Source organism: Crinia signifera, chromosome 9 (genome assembly GCF_055691185.1).
Source record: "Crinia signifera chromosome 9, ASM5569118v1, whole genome shotgun sequence".
NCBI lineage: Eukaryota > Metazoa > Chordata > Amphibia > Anura > Myobatrachidae > Crinia > Crinia signifera.
The window spans coordinates 27,430,188-27,452,390 of record NC_139225.1 but is presented as its reverse complement, the minus strand read 5'-3'; the positions used below and the strand labels follow the sequence as shown (position 1 = coordinate 27,452,390).

Here is a 22,203-nt window from a genome sequence, read left to right as displayed (position 1 = left end):
GGAATCTGCTGCGCTATATAAGACACTGTAACGGAATCTGCTGCGCTGTATAAGACACTGTAACGGAATCTGCTGCACTATATAAGACACTGTAAAGGAAGCTGCTGCTCTATATATATAACATGCTGACAGCTGTAAATAAAGATAAATAAATAAAGATAGATATATATATATATATATATATATATATATATATATATATACATACAGCATAAATAAAGATATATTTATCCCCCCCCTCCCCCCTCCTCGGGCTCCACGAATCCAACAAAAAAACAAGCTTACTATGTTTATTTTAGGAACATTCTTTAGCTGTAAAAAAAAAAAAATCAATCCACCTTGAATAACTGAATAAGGCACGGGCGGCAGCCAGCAACACACCTTCTCCTCCAGGCTACAGCCAGCGCTTGGGAAGGCTGATGACGCTGCTGTAGCCAGGGAGGAGGGAGGGGGTCAGAGACAGGTGACACTCTGGCTGCCGCAGTGCCGCTGGGAGGAGTGTGACACACAGTGACAGTGTACATTGTTGTCACTCACTAGTGCTGCTACGCTGGCTGCCTGCGCTGCCCGGAAGCCGGACCGAGCAGCAGCAATTCAGAGGCAGCCGCGGCCCGCAGGAGGAGGACATGATGGACTCGGCGTGACTGTCAGCCCGCCGCCCGGCCTCACCGCCCGTGACTCTTGGCGGCGGGGACCGGGCGAGCAGGCTGGGCAGTGGCGTAACTATAAATTTTGCTCCCCCCCTGCTAAAATTTTGTGGTGCCCCCCCTCCCCACATAGTATGCATATATATATATATATATATATATATATATATATATATATATACACACAAACAGCAAGAAGTAGTAAAGCACTCAGCAGATCTTTACAAATGCCTGAATTAAAAAATGTGCAGCAGTCAACTTACATTTCAAAGCCCAAAAACCCCTTTATTAACTCTGGCAAAAGGGAGAACATACAAACTCCACACAACAAAAGTAAGCTGAAGGTAGTAGGGACAGTGTTTGGGGGAGCAGTACTGTAAGCAAAGCAAGGCAATAAGGGGGACAAAGCAAGCTGTGGACAGCAAAGGGAGGGACCCAGAGCGAGCCAGGGGCTGTTATCGATGGAAAGGGGGACATGGTGGCAGTGGTGACATGGGGAGGGGGGAAAAGGGTCGGCTGTTGCAGCAGTGCAGTACTGGGCAGGGGTGGATCCAGAAAAAAATGCTCCTGGCAACAGAGCTGGCGCAGCCTCAACTCATACCTCCTTGAACCTCCAGAACCCGGCAAAGGCTTCCACTCCTCCATCCGGCAGTTTCTTCCCCTCTCCGCAGCCCTGGCATCCAGCAGTTATGTCCCCAGCACCTCGCAGATTCATCATCCGTCCTCCTCCCGGCAGCAGAGTAGCAGCAGCTCCGCCCACCTTCTCCTTCTGGCAGTGGTAGCAGCAGGCTGACTCCATCCCCTGGTGGCACAAATCCACCCCTGGTCCGGGACACAGTGCAGGCAACGGCGGCCTGGTCCGGGGTTGCAGCCAGTCTGTGGTGACTGGCTGCAGCTTTCAACACCCCTGCCTTCCAGTGATCAGGCCAGCAGCTTCGGGGAGCACTGGCTCTCACAGCCCAAGGAGAATATCAGGGCGGGCGGCTCCCACATGTAATGCTGGATGGGATGCGCTAATGGCTGGCGGGGGTTATAGAGGGCTCCTGCAATTGAGATCATGTCTCAATTACCCAAGCCCGACTGTCACTGTACTGCTCCCAACGTGATATCACGCACCGGCGGCTACCACCTGATGCAAGTGGGGTGGAAATAGCGGAACAGTCTCCATCCAAGGCCGCGCCTCCAGCCGCCCACCCATCCCCCCATTGGATATCTCGCCCGCACCCTCCCTCCCATTGGGCAACCCACCTGCACATCAAATTTTTTTTTTTTATGACAGATACCCTGTCATGGCCACGCCGATAAGCGCGGGCGGCGGCCGTGCACAATAAGCAGCAGCCGCATCTCTATAGTGTAGTGTGACAGACTCACTGTCTGTCACACTCACTTGTCCGGCAGTGGCACACGGCGCCCATGCAGCCCCCGCTCCCCCAAGCAGCAGCGGGCAGCCGCCGGCGCTGCCCGGGCGTACGAGTCCGACACTAGTAGCAGGGATCATTTGCGGGGGGGGGCGGGCCGGCGGCGCCAGCCAACCAATCGGCGCCCGGAGCAGGAGCTCCGGTGGCTCCGCCCTCCCTACGCCTCTGCTCAGATCAGATTGGCCATATAACAGAGAGACTGACTGACGCAGAGGCCCAAATCAGCTTAAATATGGACGATATTCAGGCGATACAGAGATCTGTGAAATCCTTAGCTAAGGATAATAAGCAACTGACAGTAAGAATAGAAAATGTGGAAAATAGGATGAGACGTAATAATTTAAGGATTATTGGTATCCCAGAGGCTGTTAAAGATGCGCAACTCGAGCATTTCTTCCGTGACAATATACTCAAAGCTTTGCAGCTGGAGTCGATTGCGAGTGAGTTAGTGGTGGAGAGGATCCATAGACTGGGGTCACAGTCATCTCAAACTACTAACAAGCCGAGAGTGGTCATTTTGAAAATCCTAAAATACCTGCACAAGCAGGCTGTGTGGACAGCTTCTAGGAAAATGAATCCACTTAAATGTGAAGGGCATGTTTTGAGGATTTTTCAGGACTTTTCAAGTGAAGTGGCGAAGGCAAGGAAAGCATTTGCACCTCTTTGCACAGCAATGATAAAAGCAGAATGCCGTTTCTTTATGCTGTTTCCAGCCAAACTTAGAATCCTGACTGATTCTGGGCCACAAGACTTCACAGAAGTTGGGGAAGCCAAAACCTTTCTGTTAAACAAACGTCTGATTAAACGGCCAGAGGACATAGTGGAGGTACCCGGGAAAAAACCAGGATGAAAAAAAAAAAGGAAAGTATATATGAAAAGGAAAACAAAAGGAAAATTAAAGGGGCCAATCAGGTCTGAAGAATGAAAGATCGAGCTTTAGGATCACTTAAGACACTTGATATCTTCTTTTTGTACTTTATGAACAGAAAGACTTGGAGGACAGGCAATTATTTTTATGGTTTTTACAAGATGATGCTTTCAAGTTAAACCTTTGAAGTTTACCTATTAATCATAGGAAGATTATAATATAGTTGAAGTCTTGGAAAATGGGACTCAGTTTTCTAGTTATACAAAAAAAAATAGGAGGAGCTGGTAAGCGATGAAGTCGGGTCGCCAGGGCCGGCCTTAGGCATAGGCACACTAGGCAATTGCCTAGGGCATTTGGAATTCCTAGGGGCATCAGCAGCTTCTGCTGAGTAAAATGATATGCAGCATGCCTATATTCTGTGTGTAAGTGAGGCTGTATCTGCATATGAAATAGTGTATTCATGGAAATCACTGTAACATAGCATTCCGTATGCAGGTACAGCCACAGTCGCACACAAAATATAGGCATGCCGCATATCATTTTAATCATCGGAAGCTCCTTGTGTGTGCTGGTCATAACAATGCAAATAAGACGAATTTTCAGCAAAAAAGGCACCCAACGTTAGCAGAACTGGCCAGGAGCTGCATGGCCTATTGAGTCAAGATGTATTAGGAAACATCTGTATCCAAGCAGAGGCAGAGGTCACAGTGTTAGCGGCTGTGCGAGTGCTGTCTGCGGGTGGGTTGGTTGTGCAATAGTGTTCGGCATATGTATGTCATGTATAAATGCATTAATAATGTGCGACATGTGTAACAAGCATTATGTGTGTCATGTGTATAAGGGCATTAATAATGTGCAACATATGTGTAAGGGGCATTATGTGTGTCATGTGTATGAAGGGCATTAGTAAAGGTTGGCATAATGTGTAAGGGGCATTATGGTTATAAGGACATAAATAATGTGTGTCATGTGTAAGGGGCATTACTGTGTGGTATTATCAGGGGTGCCGAGAGAAAGGGGTAGGGGGTACAAATTACCCAGGCCAAAGTCTGATGGGAGGGCCCACTGGGGGCCCTGGGCCCCCTCCCCTTAAGTGACAGCAGCAGCTGCAGCAGCTCTTCTCCTCTGCCCAGCAGACACTGCTTTGTGCTGGGTTGCAGTGTGGCCATGGAGGTGGTTAAAATACAATATTTTCTCAGGATTTTTTTCTAAGGGTATAATGTGATGAGTAATAAGGTAAAGTGGTACTACAATGTGATGTAACATGAATAAGGGACACTATCACATGATATAATGTGAATAAAGTTGCACTACTGTGTGGCATAATTTGAATTTGGGGTAAAATTGTGTGGCCATGCCCCTTCCCAGCAAGAACGCACCCCTATTTGGGCTGCGCACCAAATGTGTGCACTGTTTCTATTTAAAATATTGCAGGTAGGAGCACCAAAATGATGACTGCTAGAATGAGGGTTGATGGTGCTGGGAAAGGGGAGCAGTGTCAGAGGCGGAACTAGTGGCGGTGCTAGGGGGCACCAGCCAAAATCTTGCCTAGGGCATCATTTAGGCTAGGGCCGGCTCTGCGGGTCGCATAAGCCAAAGGAGTGAAGAGAGAGAGCTAATTACATCTAGATGGCTCCGGAGGTCATGGGTATAGGTATAGATACTTATGTCGCTGCATATGTAAATAGTTTTTATATGTCTGTGTGTGTGGTAGTGTCATTTATGTCTGTAAGTCTAAATGTCCTGTGTGTTACCCTAATGTTTTTTCCATTCCCCCCTCCCATAGGAAGGTTATCTTTGACACAACTGTAATGATAATATGCCAGTAAGCATAGGTTCGTTAAATGTCAGGGGTGTACACACTCCAGCAAAAAGAAGGAAGCTATTGACTTACCTTAACAAACAAGGAATGGATATAGTATGTTTACAAGAATCGCACTTAATGCCTGAGGAAGTGAAGAAACTTCAAATGTTAAACTGGGTGGTGCTTGGTTCGGCACATTATAATTCAAAGTCTAGGGGAGTGATAATTTTAGCCAAACGTGCAGTAGGGATACAGGCTGAATTGATATCAGTAGATAAAAATGGCAGGTATTTACTAGTTAAGATAGAGATTGAGGAGAGAACATTTCACATCTGCAATGTATATGCCCCGACGCAATACAAAAAACAATTTTTTATTGAGTTATTAGCTATTTTACATACAATTGATCCCTCTTCCCTCATTGTTTGTGGGGATTTTAATTTAATTGCATCACAGGTAATGGATAGGACCCCCCCTCCTAAAACTCCCAAATCGCTCCCAAAAATGGGTATACCACATTTTGCAAAATCCCTTAATTTAATTGATGTCTGGCGGGCACTACACCCGACCGAAAAAGATTTTTCCTGCACTTCACTGACACATGGCACATGGTCACGAATTGATTATATTTTTATTGCCGAACCACTTTTCCCTAAAGCTAAGGTAGCCAAAATTCATCCACCTGTGTTGTCTGATCATGGCCTGGTCACATTAATAATAGAGTTAGTTACCCCAGACTCCAGGGGACAGATATGGAGGTTTCCCTCACATTTGGCACAGACTGGGGGATTAAAAGATACAGTTCTGACCGCATGGCATAGGTTCACACGAGAAAATAGGAGTGGAGACAGTTTGGAAACAGACTCAGTTAATCTATGGCAGACAGCTAAAGCTGTCATAAGAGGAGAGGTGATAGCGTATACAGCAAAGGTTAAGAAAAATCAAAAGTCGAAATACTTAGAACTCCAAAAAGAATTAACTGATGCATATGTGGAATTCAAAAGATTGCCGAATATAAACACAAGAGAGAAATATTTAACAGTTAAAACACAATTCGAGGAATATCTTAAAATTCAAGGAGATAAATATCTCTTTAATATTCACTCAAAATTTTATAGGTTTGGCAACAAAGTGGGCTCAATGCTCACAAACCTCTTACGAGGCTCTAGACAGAGAACAGTAGTCCATCCCCTGAAGAAAGCTAATGGCTTAATTTCAGAATCCAATGAAGAAATTGCAGCAACTTTAAAAGACTTTTATGAGGAACTATATGCCACTTCGCAAAACCCACAAAATAGAGAGACCCCAGAACCCAATAAAGAACCTCAGGCCCCCCCTCCTAAAGGAGGTACAACATGGGATTCTTTACCATACCCCAAGATAAATGAAGAAGCGATTAAAATTTTAAGAGACCCGATAAGTACTCAAGAGGTAGCCAAAGTAATTAAGCAACTAAAGCTAGCAAAAGCCCCAGGCCCGGACGGCTACTCGAATGAGTTCTATAAAATGTTAGATTCTGAGATAGTCCCAACCTTAACAGAGGTTTTTAATAAATTAAAAGAAGGGAAAAATCTTCCTCTTTATTTCTCGGATGCTATCATAAAGGTGTTACCAAAGGCAGGAAGGGATTTAAATTCACCGGGGTCATATCGGCCAATCTCTCTGCTAAATGCGGACTATAAAATTTATACAAAAATTTTAGCAGAGAGATTGAAAACGATAATCCCGAGTATAACAGACAAACAGGACAGAAAAGACTGCTTGGGTGGCGGTGCACTCTGGAGAAGATGAAAAATGTATCATGTTAAAACGTAACTTTTAATTCAAATTTTTATTAAAATATATTGCAGCGAAATATGTTGGACACATAAAGATTTAACAACCACAGAAATGTGTGGATCAGTAAAGGAAATTCATATATCTTGATGGAAGTCTATGCTCCCATGAAAAGACACATCTGTATTTATCCACGGGGAGCAGGGGGTGTGTGTGTTTCACAGTATTTGCACACTACTACTGTTATGCCATTCGTTTTATCGCATCCACTGAGAGAGTGCTCCCTTTCTAATGAATGGGCTCAGTGGGTACGGGTATACTACTGAATTGCTCAGGTAAGAAATGGTGACTTTTGCAGCTGTTTCACCAAGGTGCTATATCTAGGCAATAAATTAAGCCCCAGCACTGATGAACCAATAGAGATGGGTATTAATAATAATTCCTCAGTTCCTAGCGACCAGATTTGGTGATATATAGTAGCTATATCTAGGGACTATATTATGTGATCTGGAACTAATAGTTCCCGTGCTTTTTACGTCCCCCAGCAATAGTAAGTGTATCACCCATAGTATGGTCGCTATAGGAGCTGTGGCTACTGAATTTTAATTAATAACAGAGCGAACTAATCATGATCAGTGAGCCCGTTGCTATATCTAGGGATCAATAGACATATAGGTAAGTATTCCCAAAAACTGTCTATGTCCCCCAGCAATGTAGCAGTGCTCTTAGAGGTAAACCCATCTACTATGATGCTGGCATAGATTGGTTACACACTGACAGCTCACGAGCTAGTCTCATACATGGGAAATATAATCCTGCCCTGTGGCTGTAGTAGTATAAGCTATTAGTCATCAATTCAAACACTAACACTACCCCTTCAAACAAATATGGCCCCCCGCGGTTAGCTGAACGCCAACGCGCGTTTCGCCGTCTCGCTTTATCAAGGCTGAACCAGAGTCTCAATTCAGCTACCGTATATATACGTTTGAATCCAAAAATTAACATAATTGTGGGCGTAATTGGCTCGTCGCATGGACCAACCCAATATCGCCACGTGTGTCAGGGCGGGTTGAGAAGGCTAAGCCTGACGCTGTGGGCGTGATTAGGGCCTGAGTGGCAGGCGTGCCCGTGCGCCCCTATCGTCTGGGCGTGACCGCTCGTGGAGTGGACCAATCCCAACCCGCCGCAAGTGAAGGGGCGGCAGATTTGGGAGGGCTGGGCTTGACAATCTGACGTGCTGGAAGCCTGATGATAGGCGTGCCCTTGCGCCGTCATACTAGTCCAATCCTCCGCCGCCGCGTGCTGTAGGGCGGGCATAAGGGCTGAACCTTTTATGCAGAACATACATTGTTCTGCATGTCAGTGCTGTGACAGTCCAATCCACTGTCGTTACGTATCCTGGGGTGGATACGGGACTTGGGATGACCGCCTCAATATGGATTTGCCTCCAAATGGGACCGTCCCCGCTGTCAGAAAATGTTGAGATGGATAAAATTACTAAAAACAATCAATGTGCTGCGTCTATTCTGTACATCTGGAGCTGACAATGACAGTGTCACTCGTATGTGACCTCTCGTTGGGCCGATCCAACTGGCAATCGATGCCCCCGCGAGAGTGAGTGAATAGGATGCCTGTTGGCATACCACCCAGATGCTGAGTGTATGTGCCCGGCACGATGTATAAACTTGTCAGGGGAATAGTGGGGCAGATATAGAATACGTAATAACGGTGGAGTGTATCATATGATGCCATTGTGACCCCTCCGCCAGTGAGTTTCAAACGAGATCCGTTCTTATGTGTAGTCTGGGTCTAGTGTGGTACAAAGTCACACTGTTGTCTCTGGATATGATTGTTCATGTTCCCACCAATAAGGGGGATGAGGTTTATCCACTATAGGTAAGTATTAGGATCCCATCATGACTTAGAACTTACTTATGATGTGTCATATTCATTGTGAGACAAAAATCACAATAAGGTGTGAATGGTATTGTTATAGAGAGATGCTGTGGTCACAAGTTGTGCCGACATGTGAAGTATGTGGGTGAATGCAAGCAATCCATAGAGTTTGGACAGATCTGCCCTTACACATACGGTTGGTGGGTGGTCATCGTTCCCAGAAAAAGAGGTAGAGAGGGGGAAAGGGGAAGGACGGTGTTGGTGCCAAGGAAGAAACAGGGTGTATGAGGCCTGTGCCAGGAGGTGTGCAAAGAGGTGTAGGAGGTACCCAAGGGTACCAGGTTGTTGGAGGCGTGATAATGATGAGTGATGGTGAGATGGTAACACACGGGTGTGTGAGTGAGGTAGGGTGAGCGAAGTAGCCCTGCAACCGGGATTGCCGGGATATACCTTATAATACGGCCTGTCAAAAGTCATTCATAGTGAACTATGGTTTGTGCTGATTTATCCACCAAGTAAGTCTATGGGTCCATAACCTAGTATGTGGAGACATCTGGTGACTAGTCTCACTTGCTGATGTTTCATTGAGTTACAGATATTACAGGTAAACACTGAAACTGTTCTCCTCATTGAGTCCCGATGGTGTCATGGTACCCATGAGGAAAATCAGTCGGGTTTCTTGTTTAAGAAGTTCCTTGTCAAGGTCCCCTTTCCTCGCATCTAACTTCACTTGGAGCATCCCATAGGCTTTCAGTCCCTTAGGACTGCCTTGATGGGACCTCAAAAAGTGTCTGGCCACTGGCGTGAGGGTTTTCATACGTTCCTTGTCCTTTTGTGCATTCAGGATACTGTACACGTGTTCCGATATTCTCCTTTTAAGAGGTCGCAAAGTCTTCCCCACATATTGTTTCCCGCAGGGACATTCAAGGTTATAGACCACTGCTTCCGTGTCACACGTAATGTAGTCAAAAATACGCCATACTTTTCCAAATTTGTCACAGTAGTCAGTGGTTTTGGTCATATACACACAATTGCGGCATGTCCCGCATTTGTATGACCCCTTCTTATGTGCAGTGGGTTTCCTTGCACTGGTGAGACTGGTAAGTACCAGTATATCTTTCAAATTTTTACTCCTCCTCCAGCTCATGTCGATGCTTTCTCCCAGTACTGAATCAAGGTCTCTGTCGGTCTTTAAAATACCCAGATGTTTGTTTAGGATGCTCTTGATCTCTCGCCACTGATTGCAATAGGTCCCTATGAAACGGACCTTTTCTTGATCACCTGTCTTTGTGTCCTTGGGGACCAGTAAGGTTTCTCTTTCTACCTCCTCTGCCTGTTGTCTGGCCTTACCAATAGCCCTATTACTGTACCCTCTGTCTCGAAGCCTTTGACTGAGCTCGTCCGCCCTTTGTTGAAAAGTCAGGGGTCCTGAGCAATTCCTTTTTATACGCAGGAATTCACCCTTTGGCAGCCCCTTCTTGACTGGGGGGAAATGGGCGCTCTCATGATGTAAAAGGGCATTGGTGGCTGTTTTCTTTCTAAACAGGTCTGTGGAAACCCTACCATCGGGTTCCACAAATATGCGGAGGTCCAGGTATTCCACCTCTGTCCTGCTCATGTGGTATGTGAGTCTGAGGTTGTTATTATTATCATTGAGCATTGTAATGAACTCTTTAAAAAGATCTCTTTCCCCCTCCCAGATGATCAGGAGGTCGTCAATGTAGCGTAACCACATGACGACATGGTCAGTGTAGAGTTCCATGCCTTCAGTGAATACCACCTCCCGTTCCCACCACCCCAGGTACAGGTTGGCATACGTGGGGGCACAAGGGCTCCCCATCGCAGTGCCCCGTACCTGGAGGTAGTAGTGCCCATCTACCACAAAGTAATTTTTGGTGAGGATAAATTCCAAAAGTTTAAGGATGAAGTCACCATTGGGGGTATGGTTGTTAATCCGGAGGAAGTATTCTGTTGCCTGGATACCAGCCTGGTGGACTATGCTGGTATATAAGCTCTCGACATCACATGTGGCGAGCCATGTGTCATCTCCAATCGTGATGCCCTGGATTTTGTTGAGGACGTCCATCGTATCTCTCACATACGATGGTAGTCCTTCCACATATCCTCTCAGGTAGGTGTCCACATATTGGCTGGCCCTTTCTGTTAGGCCACCAATGCCCGAGACGATCGGTCTACCGGACGGGTTCGTCTCACATTTGTGGACTTTTGGAAGCAGGTACAGGGTAGGTATCCTGACATTTTTAACAGTCAGAAAGTCATATTGGGTCTTTGTAATGGTGCCTTCCTGAAGGGCTTGAGAGATCAGTTGGTTGTACAATCCTAAAAAGTTATCCGTTGGATTGAAAATAAGTCTTTGGTAACAGGTCTTATCCCTTAATTGTTTGTGAAGTTCAATCATGTATTTCTCCACAGGCCACAAAACTATATTTCCCCCTTTATCTGAGGGTTTGATGATGGTATCTGTCCACTCCCTAAGTTCTTGAAGGGCCCTTCTCTCTGTCTCACTTAGGTTGTCAAATCTGGGTCGCCATTGTTTGGCCCGTTCTAGTTGGTCAAGATCTCGGTTGACCATCTCTACAAAGACCCTAACCTGTGGGCAGATGTTCATATCGGGGCAGAAAGTGGATCTCTTTTTCAAATGACCAGCTGGGGTGGATTGATGTTCAGTCTCAGCTTCCAACTCTGTTAGTATCCTGAGGATGGACCTGTCTTGATCATCAAAGATATCAGAACCTTCGGCATTACTCTCTTCTTGTGACCCTGTGTGAGATATTGCTTTTTTTGCAAAAAATTTTTTTAAAAGCAATTTCCTAGCAAACAACTGGGTATCCTTCTCATACTCAAATCTGTTGAAGTCTGCTGTTGGTGAGAAGGATAAACCTTTGTTAAGTAATGATATCTGGGAATCAGTAAGGACATGAGTGGTGAGGTTTATTATTCTGAGTTGGTCCATGTTATCTATTTCCTGTATTTGCGGGTGTCCCTGCGTTCTTCTCGCCACTCTCTTGGACCTCGCTTTCCTCTTCTTGGACCTCCTAATTCTCCTGGGTCTCGCCAGGAATCCCTGGCGTCCCTGGGACCAACCCCTAAAAAATGATGACGTTGGGAGGGGTTAGAGTGTGGGGTCGGAGTGGCGGACTCACTGTCAGTTGACTCAGCCTCCGAGGTGGTGTAGCCCCTGCTCTCATTCCTACCCTTTGAGCCTCGAGTACTCCATTTATAAACTTGATTCGACTGGAAATCCTGGAGGTCTCTATTAAGTTTGTGTTTTTTCCGATTAATGATATCCCTCTCTGTCTCCTCTACCTCTGACTTAATCTTGTTGAACACCTTCTGGAATTTCTCCAGTGTTTCAAATGGTTTGAGTTTGTCACCCAGTTTAGAAATATCCTGGTTAAGTTGTTGCAGCACCAGTTCGTCATGTTTAATGAGAATATGTATCAAGTTAAGGGAACATGATGTTAGAGCTTTCTCCCATTCCACTTTTAAGGCCTGACTGGCCAACTCAAATGATGGGAATACTCTCGGTCTAAGCCCCCTTGGGGTAATCTGTTGTTTTATATATGTCTCAAAAGCTGTTTTGTTCCACTGGGTTTTGGTCTGCTTTAAGAGTAAGGATTTGAGGGAATAAAGGTCATTCTGCCAATCCTCCTGTGTCACATTCAGATTGGACAGATCTGACGTGATGATACTGTCAAGATTTCTCTGTAGGGTGGCCTGTCTATCTTTCAGTTCTTGGAGGAGGTTAAACGTTGTTGCCAGGGGAGGATTAAGGTCCAGACTTGAGTTGGCAGATAGCGATACAGGATTATTCATAGTGAAATTCATGGTAAAAGGTAGCTAATGTCGATCTCTGATGTTGATACCAAGTAACTATACAGTAAAATAATGATTAAAGATTAGTGTACCGTGCTGGCTGCCCTAAGAAAGTGAGTTGACCCCACTAAACAATTGGACATACAAACAGAGAAAGGGCTGCCGCACAGGTGAGTTTTATTAAAGATTTTTCTGAAGACCCCCTTTATTAAGCATACTGCACATGAATTGCTCGTGAATTATGGGGTGTGCTACCGCCCATGCAGTGGTTAGATTCAGACAAACAGGACAGAAAAGACTGCTTGGGTGGCGGTGCACTCTGGAGAAGATGAAAAATGTATCATGTTAAAACGTAACTTTTAATTCAAATTTTTATTAAAATATATTGCAGCGAAATATGTTGGACACATAAAGATTTAACAACCACAGAAATGTGTGGATCAGTAAAGGAAATTCATATATCTTGATGGAAGTCTATGCTCCCATGAAAAGACACATCTGTATTTATCCACGGGGAGCAGGGGGTGTGTGTGTTTCACAGTATTTGCACACTACTACTGTTATGCCATTCGTTTTATCGCATCCACTGAGAGAGTGCTCCCTTTCTAATGAATGGGCTCAGTGGGTACGGGTATACTACTGAATTGCTCAGGTAAGAAATGGTGACTTTTGCAGCTGTTTCACCAAGGTGCTATATCTAGGCAATAAATTAAGCCCCAGCACTGATGAACCAATAGAGATGGGTATTAATAATAATTCCTCAGTTCCTAGCGACCAGATTTGGTGATATATAGTAGCTATATCTAGGGACTATATTATGTGATCTGGAACTAATAGTTCCCGTGCTTTTTACGTCCCCCAGCAATAGTAAGTGTATCACCCATAGTATGGTCGCTATAGGAGCTGTGGCTACTGAATTTTAATTAATAACAGAGCGAACTAATCATGATCAGTGAGCCCGTTGCTATATCTAGGGATCAATAGACATATAGGTAAGTATTCCCAAAAACTGTCTATGTCCCCCAGCAATGTAGCAGTGCTCTTAGAGGTAAACCCATCTACTATGATGCTGGCATAGATTGGTTACACACTGACAGCTCACGAGCTAGTCTCATACATGGGAAATATAATCCTGCCCTGTGGCTGTAGTAGTATAAGCTATTAGTCATCAATTCAAACACTAACACTACCCCTTCAAACAAATATGGCCCCCCGCGGTTAGCTGAACGCCAACGCGCGTTTCGCCGTCTCGCTTTATCAAGGCTGAACCAGAGTCTCAATTCAGCTACCGTATATATACGTTTGAATCCAAAAATTAACATAATTGTGGGCGTAATTGGCTCGTCGCATGGACCAACCCAATATCGCCACGTGTGTCAGGGCGGGTTGAGAAGGCTAAGCCTGACGCTGTGGGCGTGATTAGGGCCTGAGTGGCAGGCGTGCCCGTGCGCCCCTATCGTCTGGGCGTGACCGCTCGTGGAGTGGACCAATCCCAACCCGCCGCAAGTGAAGGGGCGGCAGATTTGGGAGGGCTGGGCTTGACAATCTGACGTGCTGGAAGCCTGATGATAGGCGTGCCCTTGCGCCGTCATACTAGTCCAATCCTCCGCCGCCGCGTGCTGTAGGGCGGGCATAAGGGCTGAACCTTTTATGCAGAACATACATTGTTCTGCATGTCAGTGCTGTGACAGTCCAATCCACTGTCGTTACGTATCCTGGGGTGGATACGGGACTTGGGATGACCGCCTCAATATGGATTTGCCTCCAAATGGGACCGTCCCCGCTGTCAGAAAATGTTGAGATGGATAAAATTACTAAAAACAATCAATGTGCTGCGTCTATTCTGTACATCTGGAGCTGACAATGACAGTGTCACTCGTATGTGACCTCTCGTTGGGCCGATCCAACTGGCAATCGATGCCCCCGCGAGAGTGAGTGAATAGGATGCCTGTTGGCATACCACCCAGATGCTGAGTGTATGTGCCCGGCACGATGTATAAACTTGTCAGGGGAATAGTGGGGCAGATATAGAATACGTAATAACGGTGGAGTGTATCATATGATGCCATTGTGACCCCTCCGCCAGTGAGTTTCAAACGAGATCCGTTCTTATGTGTAGTCTGGGTCTAGTGTGGTACAAAGTCACACTGTTGTCTCTGGATATGATTGTTCATGTTCCCACCAATAAGGGGGATGAGGTTTATCCACTATAGGTAAGTATTAGGATCCCATCATGACTTAGAACTTACTTATGATGTGTCATATTCATTGTGAGACAAAAATCACAATAAGGTGTGAATGGTATTGTTATAGAGAGATGCTGTGGTCACAAGTTGTGCCGACATGTGAAGTATGTGGGTGAATGCAAGCAATCCATAGAGTTTGGACAGATCTGCCCTTACACATACGGTTGGTGGGTGGTCATCGTTCCCAGAAAAAGAGGTAGAGAGGGGGAAAGGGGAAGGACGGTGTTGGTGCCAAGGAAGAAACAGGGTGTATGAGGCCTGTGCCAGGAGGTGTGCAAAGAGGTGTAGGAGGTACCCAAGGGTACCAGGTTGTTGGAGGCGTGATAATGATGAGTGATGGTGAGATGGTAACACACGGGTGTGTGAGTGAGGTAGGGTGAGCGAAGTAGCCCTGCAACCGGGATTGCCGGGATATACCTTATAATACGGCCTGTCAAAAGTCATTCATAGTGAACTATGGTTTGTGCTGATTTATCCACCAAGTAAGTCTATGGGTCCATAACCTAGTATGTGGAGACATCTGGTGACTAGTCTCACTTGCTGATGTTTCATTGAGTTACAGATATTACAGGTAAACACTGAAACTGTTCTCCTCATTGAGTCCCGATGGTGTCATGGTACCCATGAGGAAAATCAGTCGGGTTTCTTGTTTAAGAAGTTCCTTGTCAAGGTCCCCTTTCCTCGCATCTAACTTCACTTGGAGCATCCCATAGGCTTTCAGTCCCTTAGGACTGCCTTGATGGGACCTCAAAAAGTGTCTGGCCACTGGCGTGAGGGTTTTCATACGTTCCTTGTCCTTTTGTGCATTCAGGATACTGTACACGTGTTCCGATATTCTCCTTTTAAGAGGTCGCAAAGTCTTCCCCACATATTGTTTCCCGCAGGGACATTCAAGGTTATAGACCACTGCTTCCGTGTCACACGTAATGTAGTCAAAAATACGCCATACTTTTCCAAATTTGTCACAGTAGTCAGTGGTTTTGGTCATATACACACAATTGCGGCATGTCCCGCATTTGTATGACCCCTTCTTATGTGCAGTGGGTTTCCTTGCACTGGTGAGACTGGTAAGTACCAGTATATCTTTCAAATTTTTACTCCTCCTCCAGCTCATGTCGATGCTTTCTCCCAGTACTGAATCAAGGTCTCTGTCGGTCTTTAAAATACCCAGATGTTTGTTTAGGATGCTCTTGATCTCTCGCCACTGATTGCAATAGGTCCCTATGAAACGGACCTTTTCTTGATCACCTGTCTTTGTGTCCTTGGGGACCAGTAAGGTTTCTCTTTCTACCTCCTCTGCCTGTTGTCTGGCCTTACCAATAGCCCTATTACTGTACCCTCTGTCTCGAAGCCTTTGACTGAGCTCGTCCGCCCTTTGTTGAAAAGTCAGGGGTCCTGAGCAATTCCTTTTTATACGCAGGAATTCACCCTTTGGCAGCCCCTTCTTGACTGGGGGGAAATGGGCGCTCTCATGATGTAAAAGGGCATTGGTGGCTGTTTTCTTTCTAAACAGGTCTGTGGAAACCCTACCATCGGGTTCCACAAATATGCGGAGGTCCAGGTATTCCACCTCTGTCCTGCTCATGTGGTATGTGAGTCTGAGGTTGTTATTATTATCATTGAGCATTGTAATGAACTCTTTAAAAAGATCTCTTTCCCCCTCCCAGATGATCAGGAGGTCGTCAATGTAGCGTAACCACATGACGACATGGTCAGTGTAGAGTTCCATGCCTTCAGTGAATACCACCTCCCGTTCCCACCACCCCAGGTACAGGTTGGCATACGTGGGGGCACAAGGGCTCCCCATCGCAGTGCCCCGTACCTGGAGGTAGTAGTGCCCATCTACCACAAAGTAATTTTTGGTGAGGATAAATTCCAAAAGTTTAAGGATGAAGTCACCATTGGGGGTATGGTTGTTAATCCGGAGGAAGTATTCTGTTGCCTGGATACCAGCCTGGTGGACTATGCTGGTATATAAGCTCTCGACATCACATGTGGCGAGCCATGTGTCATCTCCAATCGTGATGCCCTGGATTTTGTTGAGGACGTCCATCGTATCTCTCACATACGATGGTAGTCCTTCCACATATCCTCTCAGGTAGGTGTCCACATATTGGCTGGCCCTTTCTGTTAGGCCACCAATGCCCGAGACGATCGGTCTACCGGGCGGGTTCGTCTCACATTTGTGGACTTTTGGAAGCAGGTACAGGGTAGGTATCCTGACATTTTTAACAGTCAGAAAGTCATATTGGGTCTTTGTAATGGTGCCTTCCTGAAGGGCTTGAGAGATCAGTTGGTTGTACAATCCTAAAAAGTTATCCGTTGGATTGAAAATAAGTCTTTGGTAACAGGTCTTATCCCTTAATTGTTTGTGAAGTTCAATCATGTATTTCTCCACAGGCCACAAAACTATATTTCCCCCTTTATCTGAGGGTTTGATGATGGTATCTGTCCACTCCCTAAGTTCTTGAAGGGCCCTTCTCTCTGTCTCACTTAGGTTGTCAAATCTGGGTCGCCATTGTTTGGCCCGTTCTAGTTGGTCAAGATCTCGGTTGACCATCTCTACAAAGACCCTAACCTGTGGGCAGATGTTCATATCGGGGCAGAAAGTGGATCTCTTTTTCAAATGACCAGCTGGGGTGGATTGATGTTCAGTCTCAGCTTCCAACTCTGTTAGTATCCTGAGGATGGACCTGTCTTGATCATCAAAGATATCAGAACCTTCGGCATTACTCTCTTCTTGTGACCCTGTGTGAGATATTGCTTTTTTTGCAAAAAATTTTTTTAAAAGCAATTTCCTAGCAAACAACTGGGTATCCTTCTCATACTCAAATCTGTTGAAGTCTGCTGTTGGTGAGAAGGATAAACCTTTGTTAAGTAATGATATCTGGGAATCAGTAAGGACATGAGTGGTGAGGTTTATTATTCTGAGTTGGTCCATGTTATCTATTTCCTGTATTTGCGGGTGTCCCTGCGTTCTTCTCGCCACTCTCTTGGACCTCGCTTTCCTCTTCTTGGACCTCCTAATTCTCCTGGGTCTCGCCAGGAATCCCTGGCGTCCCTGGGACCAACCCCTAAAAAATGATGACGTTGGGAGGGGTTAGAGTGTGGGGTCGGAGTGGCGGACTCACTGTCAGTTGACTCAGCCTCCGAGGTGGTGTAGCCCCTGCTCTCATTCCTACCCTTTGAGCCTCGAGTACTCCATTTATAAACTTGATTCGACTGGAAATCCTGGAGGTCTCTATTAAGTTTGTGTTTTTTCCGATTAATGATATCCCTCTCTGTCTCCTCTACCTCTGACTTAATCTTGTTGAACACCTTCTGGAATTTCTCCAGTGTTTCAAATGGTTTGAGTTTGTCACCCAGTTTAGAAATATCCTGGTTAAGTTGTTGCAGCACCAGTTCGTCATGTTTAATGAGAATATGTATCAAGTTAAGGGAACATGATGTTAGAGCTTTCTCCCATTCCACTTTTAAGGCCTGACTGGCCAACTCAAATGATGGGAATACTCTCGGTCTAAGCCCCCTTGGGGTAATCTGTTGTTTTATATATGTCTCAAAAGCTGTTTTGTTCCACTGGGTTTTGGTCTGCTTTAAGAGTAAGGATTTGAGGGAATAAAGGTCATTCTGCCAATCCTCCTGTGTCACATTCAGATTGGACAGATCTGACGTGATGATACTGTCAAGATTTCTCTGTAGGGTGGCCTGTCTATCTTTCAGTTCTTGGAGGAGGTTAAACGTTGTTGCCAGGGGAGGATTAAGGTCCAGACTTGAGTTGGCAGATAGCGATACAGGATTATTCATAGTGAAATTCATGGTAAAAGGTAGCTAATGTCGATCTCTGATGTTGATACCAAGTAACTATACAGTAAAATAATGATTAAAGATTAGTGTACCGTGCTGGCTGCCCTAAGAAAGTGAGTTGACCCCACTAAACAATTGGACATACAAACAGAGAAAGGGCTGCCGCACAGGTGAGTTTTATTAAAGATTTTTCTGAAGACCCCCTTTATTAAGCATACTGCACATGAATTGCTCGTGAATTATGGGGTGTGCTACCGCCCATGCAGTGGTTAGATTCAGACAAACAGGACAGAAAAGACTGCTTGGGTGGCGGTGCACTCTGGAGAAGATGAAAAATGTATCATGTTAAAACGTAACTTTTAATTCAAATTTTTATTAAAATATATTGCAGCGAAATATGTTGGACACATAAAGATTTAACAACCACAGAAATGTGTGGATCAGTAAAGGAAATTCATATATCTTGATGGAAGTCTATGCTCCCATGAAAAGACACATCTGTATTTATCCACGGGGAGCAGGGGGTGTGTGTGTTTCACAGTATTTGCACACTACTACTGTTATGCCATTCGTTTTATCGCATCCACTGAGAGAGTGCTCCCTTTCTAATGAATGGGCTCAGTGGGTACGGGTATACTACTGAATTGCTCAGGTAAGAAATGGTGACTTTTGCAGCTGTTTCACCAAGGTGCTATATCTAGGCAATAAATTAAGCCCCAGCACTGATGAACCAATAGAGATGGGTATTAATAATAATTCCTCAGTTCCTAGCGACCAGATTTGGTGATATATAGTAGCTATATCTAGGGACTATATTATGTGATCTGGAACTAATAGTTCCCGTGCTTTTTACGTCCCCCAGCAATAGTAAGTGTATCACCCATAGTATGGTCGCTATAGGAGCTGTGGCTACTGAATTTTAATTAATAACAGAGCGAACTAATCATGATCAGTGAGCCCGTTGCTATATCTAGGGATCAATAGACATATAGGTAAGTATTCCCAAAAACTGTCTATGTCCCCCAGCAATGTAGCAGTGCTCTTAGAGGTAAACCCATCTACTATGATGCTGGCATAGATTGGTTACACACTGACAGCTCACGAGCTAGTCTCATACATGGGAAATATAATCCTGCCCTGTGGCTGTAGTAGTATAAGCTATTAGTCATCAATTCAAACACTAACACTACCCCTTCAAACAAATATGGCCCCCCGCGGTTAGCTGAACGCCAACGCGCGTTTCGCCGTCTCGCTTTATCAAGGCTGAACCAGAGTCTCAATTTAGCTACCGTATATATACGTTTGAATCCAAAAATTAACATAATTGTGGGCGTAATTGGCTCGTCGCATGGACCAACCCAATATCGCCACGTGTGTCAGGGCGGGTTGAGAAGGCTAAGCCTGACGCTGTGGGCGTGATTAGGGCCTGAGTGGCAGGCGTGCCCGTGCGCCCCTATCGTCTGGGCGTGACCGCTCGTGGAGTGGACCAATCCCAACCCGCCGCAAGTGAAGGGGCGGCAGATTTGGGAGGGCTGGGCTTGACAATCTGACGTGCTGGAAGCCTGATGATAGGCGTGCCCTTGCGCCGTCATACTAGTCCAATCCTCCGCCGCCGCGTGCTGTAGGGCGGGCATAAGGGCTGAACCTTTTATGCAGAACATACATTGTTCTGCATGTCAGTGCTGTGACAGTCCAATCCACTGTCGTTACGTATCCTGGGGTGGATACGGGACTTGGGATGACCGCCTCAATATGGATTTGCCTCCAAATGGGACCGTCCCCGCTGTCAGAAAATGTTGAGATGGATAAAATTACTAAAAACAATCAATGTGCTGCGTCTATTCTGTACATCTGGAGCTGACAATGACAGTGTCACTCGTATGTGACCTCTCGTTGGGCCGATCCAACTGGCAATCGATGCCCCCGCGAGAGTGAGTGAATAGGATGCCTGTTGGCATACCACCCAGATGCTGAGTGTATGTGCCCGGCACGATGTATAAACTTGTCAGGGGAATAGTGGGGCAGATATAGAATACGTAATAACGGTGGAGTGTATCATATGATGCCATTGTGACCCCTCCGCCAGTGAGTTTCAAACGAGATCCGTTCTTATGTGTAGTCTGGGTCTAGTGTGGTACAAAGTCACACTGTTGTCTCTGGATATGATTGTTCATGTTCCCACCAATAAGGGGGATGAGGTTTATCCACTATAGGTAAGTATTAGGATCCCATCATGACTTAGAACTTACTTATGATGTGTCATATTCATTGTGAGACAAAAATCACAATAAGGTGTGAATGGTATTGTTATAGAGAGATGCTGTGGTCACAAGTTGTGCCGACATGTGAAGTATGTGGGTGAATGCAAGCAATCCATAGAGTTTGGACAGATCTGCCCTTACACATACGGTTGGTGGGTGGTCATCGTTCCCAGAAAAAGAGGTAGAGAGGGGGAAAGGGGAAGGACGGTGTTGGTGCCAAGGAAGAAACAGGGTGTATGAGGCCTGTGCCAGGAGGTGTGCAAAGAGGTGTAGGAGGTACCCAAGGGTACCAGGTTGTTGGAGGCGTGATAATGATGAGTGATGGTGAGATGGTAACACACGGGTGTGTGAGTGAGGTAGGGTGAGCGAAGTAGCCCTGCAACCGGGATTGCCGGGATATACCTTATAATACGGCCTGTCAAAAGTCATTCATAGTGAACTATGGTTTGTGCTGATTTATCCACCAAGTAAGTCTATGGGTCCATAACCTAGTATGTGGAGACATCTGGTGACTAGTCTCACTTGCTGATGTTTCATTGAGTTACAGATATTACAGGTAAACACTGAAACTGTTCTCCTCATTGAGTCCCGATGGTGTCATGGTACCCATGAGGAAAATCAGTCGGGTTTCTTGTTTAAGAAGTTCCTTGTCAAGGTCCCCTTTCCTCGCATCTAACTTCACTTGGAGCATCCCATAGGCTTTCAGTCCCTTAGGACTGCCTTGATGGGACCTCAAAAAGTGTCTGGCCACTGGCGTGAGGGTTTTCATACGTTCCTTGTCCTTTTGTGCATTCAGGATACTGTACACGTGTTCCGATATTCTCCTTTTAAGAGGTCGCAAAGTCTTCCCCACATATTGTTTCCCGCAGGGACATTCAAGGTTATAGACCACTGCTTCCGTGTCACACGTAATGTAGTCAAAAATACGCCATACTTTTCCAAATTTGTCACAGTAGTCAGTGGTTTTGGTCATATACACACAATTGCGGCATGTCCCGCATTTGTATGACCCCTTCTTATGTGCAGTGGGTTTCCTTGCACTGGTGAGACTGGTAAGTACCAGTATATCTTTCAAATTTTTACTCCTCCTCCAGCTCATGTCGATGCTTTCTCCCAGTACTGAATCAAGGTCTCTGTCGGTCTTTAAAATACCCAGATGTTTGTTTAGGATGCTCTTGATCTCTCGCCACTGATTGCAATAGGTCCCTATGAAACGGACCTTTTCTTGATCACCTGTCTTTGTGTCCTTGGGGACCAGTAAGGTTTCTCTTTCTACCTCCTCTGCCTGTTGTCTGGCCTTACCAATAGCCCTATTACTGTACCCTCTGTCTCAAAGCCTTTGACTGAGCTCGTCCGCCCTTTGTTGAAAAGTCAGGGGTCCTGAGCAATTCCTTTTTATACGCAGGAATTCACCCTTTGGCAGCCCCTTCTTGACTGGGGGGAAATGGGCGCTCTCATGATGTAAAAGGGCATTGGTGGCTGTTTTCTTTCTAAACAGGTCTGTGGAAACCCTACCATCGGGTTCCACAAATATGCGGAGGTCCAGGTATTCCACCTCTGTCCTGCTCATGTGGTATGTGAGTCTGAGGTTGTTATTATTATCATTGAGCATTGTAATGAACTCTTTAAAAAGATCTCTTTCCCCC

General features: G+C 45.6%; 1 long non-coding RNA gene across 1 annotated transcript in view; it reads left to right on the top strand.

The window, feature by feature from the left end:
* The window catches only part of LOC146036535 (uncharacterized), a 59,392-nt gene that overhangs the window by 16,428 nt on the left and 20,761 nt on the right, over positions 1-22,203 (top strand). The window lies entirely within an intron of this gene.